This window comes from Bos javanicus, chromosome 24 (genome assembly GCF_032452875.1).
Source record: "Bos javanicus breed banteng chromosome 24, ARS-OSU_banteng_1.0, whole genome shotgun sequence".
NCBI classification, from domain to species: domain Eukaryota; kingdom Metazoa; phylum Chordata; class Mammalia; order Artiodactyla; family Bovidae; genus Bos; species Bos javanicus.
In genome coordinates this window covers 49,199,475-49,209,734 of record NC_083891.1, presented here as the reverse complement: position 1 = coordinate 49,209,734, position 10,260 = coordinate 49,199,475, and the positions used below count along the sequence as shown (strand labels likewise).

The window sequence follows — 10,260 nt, the reverse complement described above, 5'->3', positions numbered from 1 at the left end:
TTAATTTTTATTGGAGTCTGCTGCTGCTGCTAAGTCGCTTCAGTCATGTCCAACTCTGTGCGACACCATAGATGGCAGCCCACCAGGCTGCCCCGTCCCTGAGATTCTGCAGGCCAGAATTCTGGAGTGGGTTGCCATTTCCTCCTCCAATGCGTGAAAGTGAAAAGCAAAAGTGAAGTCGCTCAGTCGTAAAAGTTGTGTTAGTTTCTGCTGTACAGCAAAGTGAATCAGCTTTACATATATCCCCTTTGGGGGATTTTCTCTTTTGTAAGGGAATCAGAAGACCATAAATTAGGTCATTATTAGAGTATCGACTTGTTATGCATGACTTAGATCCTTATTAGAGTATCAACTTGTTATGCACCACTTAGTCCAGAAAAAAATAAGGGAAAATTGACATCATGATGGAATTCAGATGTTCCACTCACAGCCAGATGTTCCAAACCTTCCTTCCTGCCTCCATGGTGACCAGACCCTTTGCCCCAGAGTCTTCCCCAGGCCTTCATGACACCCCTTGATAGTGTTGGCTCTTTATGACTTCATGGAATTTGTTTAAATCCACCAGTAGGCATTGGGAAGTTATATATGCATCTATAGACAAGGACAGTCCAGCTCCCACTGGGAACTTAAAACTCTTGCTAGCACCAGCTAAGCATTCTTGCCGAGTCTCTTGTTCATGGAATCATCTGCACATCTTTAGAGCTCAGGTGAATCTTGTGAACACTAGGTGACTGCCCTTCCTATTTTGCATGGATTAGGACATGCTCCTCAGCCCCTCTAGTCTGGCTTAAGTCCTAGACTTAAAATATTCATCTTTTGCATTTCCTTTCTTCTGATGATTACCAGCCTCTGATGAGCACATCACAGCAGGTACAGGCATTCCCTGAGTCTCCCTTCCTCTCCATGCACCACTGGTTATCTTTCCCCATTCTCTCTTTGAGTCCTACATGCCCAGACTCACTTGTGCACAACCTTTGAGCTTGCATGCTGTGTGCTAAGTGTCTTCAGTCGGGTCTGACTCTTGGCAGCTTCTTAGTGACTGAACAACAACAACAGAAAGATTTGTACCATTGTGGACTAAATTCTTGGTAGAGTAATAATAACTTCATGAAAAAGTATCTGAATGACTGTATAAAATTAGAGTTTTAAAAAGTATTCAGGGACTTCCCTCATGGCCCAGTAGCTAAGACTCTGCATTCCCAATGCAGGGTACAGGGGGCCCAGGTTCCATCCCTGATCAAGGAACTAGATCCCACATGCCACAACCTAAGTTGAAGATCCCACATGCTGCAACTAAGACCCAACCAAGAACTGGTGCAGCCAAATAAATAAATAAATACATTTTTTAAAAAGTATTCAGTTCAGGAAATTTCCTGGAAGTCCAGTGGTTAAGACTCAGCGCTTTCACTACTGAGGGCCTGGGTTCAGTCCCTGGTCAGGGAACTAAGATCCAGCAAGCTACACAGTGAGGCCACAAATAAATAAGTAATAATAATAATAAATTAGGAACATTCAATTCAAGCCCTATTTAACCAAATTCTCTGGACTTCAGGGCTTCCCTGATGGCTCAGATGGTAAAGCGTCTGCCTGCAATGCGGGAGACCCAGGTTCAATCCCTGGGTCAGGAAGATCCCCTGGGGAAGGAAATGGGAACCCACTCCAATACTCTTGCCTGGAAAATCCCACGAATGGAGGAACCTGGTAGGCTACAGTCCATGGGGTTGCAAAGAGTTGGACACAACTGAGCAACTTACCTTCACTTGTCAACGAACTTCAGCCTCAATAAAATCTGAAAGACAATTATAAACAGTAAATAAAATGGAGGGAATAGGCCGTCAGCTATTTACCATATTATGCAAATCCTAGGGCACCGTTCCTTGCAGGTGGTCTTCCTATAATCCAAACTTCCTTCAGATCACAGTGGACAGATGCAGATGTCCTCTGATTTCCTGGGGCTGTTGGCATTCTGAAAGGAGACAAGACGTCTCCTGGGTGGAAACCACCCAGGAAGGTAGCAGCCACCGGGTCCTCTCAGCTCCTGTTCTCCAGGCAGGTGGGGGGTCGGGGAGGAGGGTGCCTTCATCCTGCAGGGAACAGGAGCCACACGGGGGAGGACCAGATGGAGCCAGCATTCCCAGGCAGGCTGCCAGCCCTGAGCGGAGCCTGCAAGCAGGCGGTAATGAATAAAGCCAGGAGACAGAACGTGAGACTTCCCCAGAGTGTCCACAGATGTGGTCTGTGGTCCAACCACGTGGAAAACAGTGGCAGTGCCTGGGATTCAGCCGTCAGCCCTGCCCCCTCCCCGGCAACGTTGTTTGTGAGGCCGCCCCTCAGGGACTGAATTGACTGTTCTTGTACAGGATACTCTGATGGACTGCTTAGTGTGGGGAAGACATCCCTCCCAACTCAGGTGAGCTCAGGTGAGCGTAGAGCTGCCCCCCGCCCATGCCTCGCGAGGAGGGAAGAGGTGCTGACATGGGACTTGGTCACACCAGATGCTGCCCCCTGGTCAACCTGTCCCTCTCAACCCGAACGTTCCCACTGAGTCAATGTTGGCGAAATGTTTTTAATATGCAATGCAATTCATTATCCTTCCTACCTCCATATTCAGTAGAGTCGAGTGATTAAAACAACAGATTTGGAAAGAGACCTGGGCTCAAATCCCAGCCAACCACTTACTGTTCTGACCTGTGACAATTCAGCCTCTCTAAGCTTCGAGTTCCGTATTTGAAATCACTTCAGTTCAGTCACTCAGTTGTGTCCAACTCTTTGCGACCCCATGGACTGCAGCACGCCAATCCTCCCTGTCCATCACCAACTCCTGGAGTTCACCCAAACCCATGTCCACTGAGTCTATGATGCCATCCAACCATCTCATCCTCTGTTGTCCCCTTCTCCTCCTGCCTTCAATCTTTCCCAGCATCAGGGTCTTTACAAATGAGTCAGTTCTTTGCACCAGGTGGCCAAAGTATTGGAGTTTTAGCTTCAACGTCAGTCCTTACAGGACTGATTTCCTTTAGGATGGACTGGTTGGATCCCCTTGAAGTCCAAGGAACTCTCAAGAGTCTTCACCAACACCACAGTTCAAAAGCATCATGAGAAAAACTCTGGAACTTCCCTGGAAATCCAGTGGTTAAGACTCCACACTTCCACTGCGGTGGGGGCAGGGGCTGGTTCAATCCCTGGTCAGGGAACCAAGATCCCACATGCTGCATGGTGCAGCCAAAAAAGAAAATAACTCATCGCATAGCAGCGGAGTGAGGATTAAATGAAATGGGACTGGGAAGGGTTTGGTTTCACACTGGGTCGTCTATTCTTCCAAAACCTTTTGGACCTGCCTTGCTGAGTGAGAGCTGGAGTGTCCAGGGCTCCCTTGCAGCCTGTCCTTTTTAGCAGCTCCTGTCCACCGCCCCTCCTCTCCTCAGGGAGCATCCCGTGCCACCTCATAAGGTGGTTCTGCTGGTAAAACATCTCCAGGACATTCTTTAGGTATGTACGTATTTCCGGTATCCCACAGCAAGTCAGCTGGGCAAGTTTGGAAATTTTGGTGACTGCCAGTCTCCTCCTCACCTGCACACCATAGAGCTTGTTTCTTCATTGTTTGTTCTTTTATGAGAAAGTCTTGAAATGAATGTTCCTTCGAAGAAAGCAGGTGGTCCCCACCTCGTAATAGGTTAACATCAGATTTACACAGAGAACAAACAGACTCATAGGTGTCTTCTGGAAGGTAAGTTCTTCTAGTGCTGTTTTAAGGAAAGGAAAAAGCACAGTGTCTGTAGCTGTAAGTTTAAGTTCAAGTTCAAGTTCATCCACTTGCTGAGAGGCCCAGGACCAGCCACTGACTTTGAACTTCAGAGTCTGCTTGCCGTCTCTCTCACACGTGTTATCCATGTACCTGCCACAGTGAGGAGGCAGAAGCCTTCTAGGTGCTTTCTCCTCCTCCCAAAGCCAGGGTGACCTGTGAAGGGGAAACCCCTCTGATTGAGGGACATGACTTTGACCCTAAGCCAAGCGTCATGCGGGACCAGTGATCACTGGCTTCCTGTTTTCGCCACATCTCCCCTCTGGGCCCCATGAGCTGACCCTGCATCTGTGTTTCCACTCCTTTAAGCTCTTGCATTAGTTACAAACTGATTAGGAAATTCTCATTTGTTTTCACTTGGATTCCCTGGGAGACAGACTGTCTGAGACGGAGGTTTAAGGGCAAGACTTCTACTGGGCAGGGGAGGAGTTGAACTATGATGTCACAACAGCCCAGCTGACCCCACCAGGGGCTGTGTGGCTCCTCCATCCCTCCAGAGTGGTCCTGTCCTTAGGCAAATAGGCCAGTTTGTGGCCTGCCTCTAGGGAAGGGCTGCGACTGTAAGTATCTTGCTTGACTGAGGGTAATTCCTGGAGAGAGGCACCAACGAGAGCCCTCAACTGCCAAGGCTCCCAGCAACCAGTGGGATGAGTGCCTCAGTTCCAGAGAGGGCTTCTGGGTGGCCTCCACACTCCACCAGACCATCTGGGTGGTATTTTTTAATGTTCACATTTTTAAGTTTAAAAATAAAAATGCCATTGTAAGTAAGTAATTGTGTTTGCTTAAAATGGTTCTATCCAAAAATAAGTTTTATATATTTGGAAAGAGCAAGCCATAGCTCCCTGAAGAAGTAATTTTGTCAGCAGAAAACTAAGCTGTAAAATACCTAATTTAACATAAAAATGTTACAATTTAAATGAAGAACTAATGAAGATGGGTTGAAAAATCCAATGTTAAGAAATCAGTTATCCTCAAACAAATCTATTAATATAAATACAATGCAATTCCTATCTCAGCAAATTTTTGTAGAAATTGACATTCAGATGAAAATGCAAATTACCTAGGATGACTAAAACAGTTTCAGAAAGAATCAAAATTGGAACGCTATCAATGCCCAGTTTCAAGACTTGTCATAAAGCAACAGTAATCAAGGAATAGTGTTACTGAAATCAAAATAGACCAATAGATCGGTGAAACACAGTCCAGAAAAAAAAGCCACACATTTGTTATAAAAAATGGATTTTTGACAAAGGAGCTAAGGAAATTCTGTGGAAAAAGGATAGTCTTTTCAATGAATGTTAAAGGAAAACTTAAATATCTGTCGGGGGGAAAAGAACTTTGATCAATAAATCACACTCACTATGTACAAAAAAAAATTTTTTTAATATCTCTAAACCTACATATAAAGCCTAAAATTATAAAGCTTCCAGAGATGACATAAGAGAAAATCTTTGTAACCTTAGGTTAGTTAATATTTCTTACAGAGGATACTAAAACTAACATCCATTTTAAAAAATGATAAATTATATTTCATCAAAGTTTTAAGCATCTGCTCTTCAAAAGACACTGTTAGGAGAATGAAAAGACAAACCATAGCCTGGGAGAAAAGATTTGTAGATCATATTCTTGTATTTTATATCCAAAGTACATAAAGAATACCCAACTCAGTAATAAGAAAACAAATAACCTCTCCCAAAATGGAGAAAAGATTTTAACACACAATTTGAATAGCAAATGACCATATGAAAAAATGCTCAACATTATTAGTCATTAAGCCAATGCAAATTAAAACACAAGATTCCACCACACACTTGTTAGTGACTGAAAATCAAAATACTGATCATAATAAGTATTGATGAGGACACAGAATTCTCATACATTGCTGCTGGCAATGCAAAATGCTACAACTCCTTTGGAAAACAGTTTGGCGGTTGCTTAAAAGGCTGAACATGCATCTGTCATATTATTGGCCATTTCACTTCTAGATATAAGCCCAAGAAAAATGGAAGCAGATATCCTTCCAAAGATCAGTACACAAATGTTCATGGCAGCTTTATCTGCGAGACAGCTCCAAGCCCATGAAAAGGTGCATGGATACACAGATGGTAGTTCATCCACACAGTGAGGTACTACTCAGCAATAGAAAGGAGGGACTATTCCATGGTGGGTTAAGTCCATGGGTTCAGAGGAAGTGAGGACAGGGATGGCTGACTATGAGTTATACTTGGATTAACCTCCACCTTGTTCAAGGGTCAACTGTAACCATACAGAAACTTCTTTGTGAATGTTCACAGCACCATTATTTGTAATAGCCCCAAATGTTAAAATAACCTATTGTCTGTCAACTGATGAATGGGTAAAAAGTGATGGAATTTATTTAGCCATTCGAAGGAAGTAGTGATACATGCTACAACCTGTCAACCTCAAGACATTATGTGAAAGAGTCAAGCACAAAGACCACATACTACATCCACATTATGACATTTACACTGGCAGCCTACAGAGACAGAAAGTAGACTACTGGTTGCCCAGGGTTGTGTAGAGAGGGCGGAAAAAGGGAGTGACTAGTCATGGGTACCAGGTTTCTTTGAGGGTTGAAGAAAATGTTCTAAAATGAGGTTATGGTGATGGTGGCAGGCCGCCCTTGTTGTTGCTGTCGTTCAGTTACTCAGTCACGTCTGACTCTTTACAACCCCAGGGACTGCACGCACCAGACTTCCCTGTCTTCCACCATCTCCCAGAGCTTGCTCAAACTCATGTCAGTTGAATTAGAGATGCCATCCAACCATCACGTCCTCTGTTATCCGCTTCTTCTCCTGCCTCCTTCAATCTTTCCCAGCGTCAGGGTCTTTTCCAATGAGTAGGCTCTTCACCGGAGAAGGCAATGGCACCCCACTCCAGTACTCTTGCCTGGAAAATCCCATGGATGGAGGAGCCTGGTGGGCTGCAGTCCGTGGGGTCTCTAAGAGTCAGACTCAACTGAGCGACTTCACTTTCACTTTTCACTGTCATGCATTGGAGAAGGAAATGGCAACCCACTCCAGTGTTCTTGCCTGGAGAATCCCAGGGACGGGGGAGCCTGGTGGGCTGCCATCTGTGGGGTCGCACAGAGTCGGACACGAATGAAGTGACTTAGCAGTAGCAGCAGCAGGCTCTTTGTATCAGGTGGCCAAAGTATTGGAGCTTCAGGTTCAGCATCAGTCCTTCCAATGAATATTTGGATTGACTTCCCTTTAGGATTGACTGATTTGATCTCCGTGCTGTCCAAGGGACTCTCAAGAGTCTTCTCAAACACCACAGTTCAAAAGCATCAATTCTTTGGCATTCAGCCTTCTTTATGGTCCAACCCTCACATCCATACATGACTACTGGAAAAATCATAGCTTTGACTAGATGGACCTTTGTCAGCAAAGTAATGTCTACTTTTTAATATGCTGTCTAGGTTTGTCATAACTTTTCTTCCAAGGAGCAAGCATCTTTTAATTTCATGGCTGCAGTTACCGTCTGCAGTGATTTTGGATCCCAAGAAAATAAAGTCTGTCACTATTTCCATTGTTTCCCCATCTATTTGCTATGAAGTGATGGGACCAGATGCCATGATCTTAATTTTTTGAATGTTGAGTTATAAACCAGCTTTTTAACTCCCTTAGTACAATTAATAGCCATCTAATTGTATATCTTCAAAGGGTACACTTTATTATATGTAAATTGTAGCTTATTAAAGCTATTTTTAAAAATAAAGCTGTTTTTTAAAAATAAGGAAGAGACTACTAATGCATACAGAAACATGGATGTATCTCAAAATAATTATGCTGCATGAGAGAAGGTGAACAGGAGAACATACTCTACCAACATTCTACTTACAAGATAGTCTAAAGAAAGCAGGTCAGTGATTGACTGAAGAGAGGGCATGGGAAAGGATTGCCAAGGGGCATGAGGAAGATTCTGGAAGGCATTGCCGTGTTCATTACCTTGATTGTGGTGATGAGGTCACAGTTTCATGATGGCTTCACATAGAAAAGTGTCAAATTACGTGATTTACACAAGTTCCATGTCTGGTGTGTCCATTAAAACTTAATGTGTACAAGTGTTTAATGAAGAAGTGGTGGAGGACGAGGGGTGGGAGGAGGAGGCTGGGAAGGAGATGTGCTAATAGTTGACTTTAAAAAATGCAGAACCTAAAAGTTGAGAAATATGTTTTATTTGGCAGACAAAACTGAGGACTTCGGCCATAGACAGCTTCTTAGATTTTTCAGAGGGACTGCTCCAAAGAGCCAAGAGAGGAGCCAGGATATACAAGAGTTCTGCAACAAGCATCAAAAGATTACTGTTAATTTAAAGAAAGCTAGGACCCCCTGGTGGTCCAGTGGTTGAGAATCTCCCTGCCAATGCAGGGGACACAAGCTCGATCCTTGGTCCAGAAAGACTCCATATGTCACCGGGCAACTAAGCCAGTGCGCCACGACGACTGAAGCCTGAACGCTCTGGGGCCTGTGCTGTCTGACAAGAGAAGTCACCACCATGAGAAGCCTGAGCACCGCAACTGGAGAAAGCCCACGCACAGCACCAAAGACCCAGCATACCCGAAAGCGAAACAAATACATTACTTTTTAAAGTTAAAACAAAAGTCAAACCAGACATCTCAAGTTAATGCGTTTAGCTCTTTTCTGGGTATGAGAAGATCCAAGAACCTGGGCTCATTGAAATCATTTATTCAATATGAACCTTACTTATCTAGGGCCAGTATCCTGTATTTCCCACTGTGAGGCCCCTCAGGGTGCACCACTGGCTGGATGGCTGAAACATCCTTCGTGGATCTGGCAGGCAACTTTTTTCCCTTGTATTCTTCTAACTAATCTTTAATTCTTCAGTTTAAAAATCAATGTGATTTTTAAAAATTGTATTGACATTTAGTTGATTTACAATGTTGGGTTTAATTTCTGTTGAACAGCAAAGGGACTCAGTTATTCATACTCATTTTCCATTATAGCATATAACTCAGATAATGAATATCGTTCTCTGCTCTATACGGTAGGAACTTGTCGTTTATCCAGCCTATGTATGCTAGTTCAGGCACTATTTTTCCTGCACATAATAAAGAAGCTTGCCTTGAGGGAGGGAAAGATAGCAGTAGTGCTGCTGGGTCACCAAGAAAATGAACTGCAGGGTTTGTGAAGCCACATCGCCGAGGGTTTCTTTTTTTCTTAATTAATTTTTATTAGAGTATAGTTGATTTACAATGTTATGTTATTTTCCACTGTACAGCAAAGTGGACCAGTTGTGCGTATATATATATATATATATATATATATATATCCACCTTTTAAATTCTTTTCCTATCGAGGCCATTACAAAGCATTGAGTAGAGTTCCCTGTGCTACACAGGAGGTCCTTATTACTTATCTATTTTATTTATAGTAGTGTGTAAATGGGGTTGTCTTTTGATCAGCCAAAAAGAATCCGATGTAAAGAGTTTGGGGCAACCTAGTCAGAAAGAACAGACGTGCTTGTCTAGAAAGGACACAGGACCCCTAGCAGGGCTGATAGATCTGACCGAACAAAGAAAATGGGTTGAGGTCGCGATGGAACGCGCGCCTTTGCAGTGACTGGTTGAGGCACAGGCCTCGCAACTAATCCCACTGAAGTTGTCCCGGGAGAATGACCAGGGCAGAAGCAAAGACATGCTTGCTTTTAAGTGCACTCTTAGCTTCTCCATTCCAGGGAGATTATCCCACCCTCTGCTCCCGGCCTCAACGCTTTTAAGTTCCTATGTGGCATCTGACTAGGATCACACATCTCCCGGGAAAGTATAAACAAAGTTAAATGTGAATTCCTTTAGGCTGAGATAATTAATGCTGGTCCAGATAACTCTGCTCCTTGCCGGACCGAAGCCCTGCCTGCTTAGACCTGTCCTCGATTCCAGACTCTTCCAGCGGCCCTTTCCCACCACAGCACAAAGATGCACTGATATGATGTAGGGAAAGTCAAGTTTGCACGGTATCACTAACCACAGATATTAGGAAAACAAATGACTTGAACCCTTGTTTATATTTGTTTTACTATCATTCCTTTTATTTTCTTAGTAAGCTTCTTTTTAAGGAGAGGCTATTCCCAATTTCTAGATAAACCCACAGTTAGAAAAGACAACTTTGACATCTTTCTTCTCTCCAGGCACCTCCTGCCACCGTGGAAACCACTGGGAAGGATGGGGACAGAAAAGAAATACTGGTGCTCAGAGCATCTACAGGATCAGGAGCGGAGGAACGAAATCAGCTGTGGAAACCCAGCAGTGTTTTAGAGGGGTGGTTAGAGAAAAGATTCCCAAGGGCTAGCCTATCTGTAAGGTGAGCACCTTGACTCAATGTTTTCCTACGCTAACAGGAAACTTTCCTTTTGATGCGCTCAGCTGCTTCAATGTAAAGATTAATTTGAACTAACAAGCATCTTTTTTTTTTTAA

At 43.8% G+C, this 10,260-nt stretch overlaps 1 non-coding gene across 1 annotated transcript; it reads left to right on the top strand.

Annotated features, from left to right (window-relative positions):
- The first annotated feature begins 1,556 nt into the window (after positions 1 to 1,556).
- TRNAC-GCA (transfer RNA cysteine (anticodon GCA)) lies at positions 1,557 to 1,629 on the top strand. Its single transcript has one exon. It is a non-coding gene; the product is annotated as a tRNA-Cys (tRNA).
- Positions 1,630 to 10,260: the final 8,631 nt, after the last annotated feature.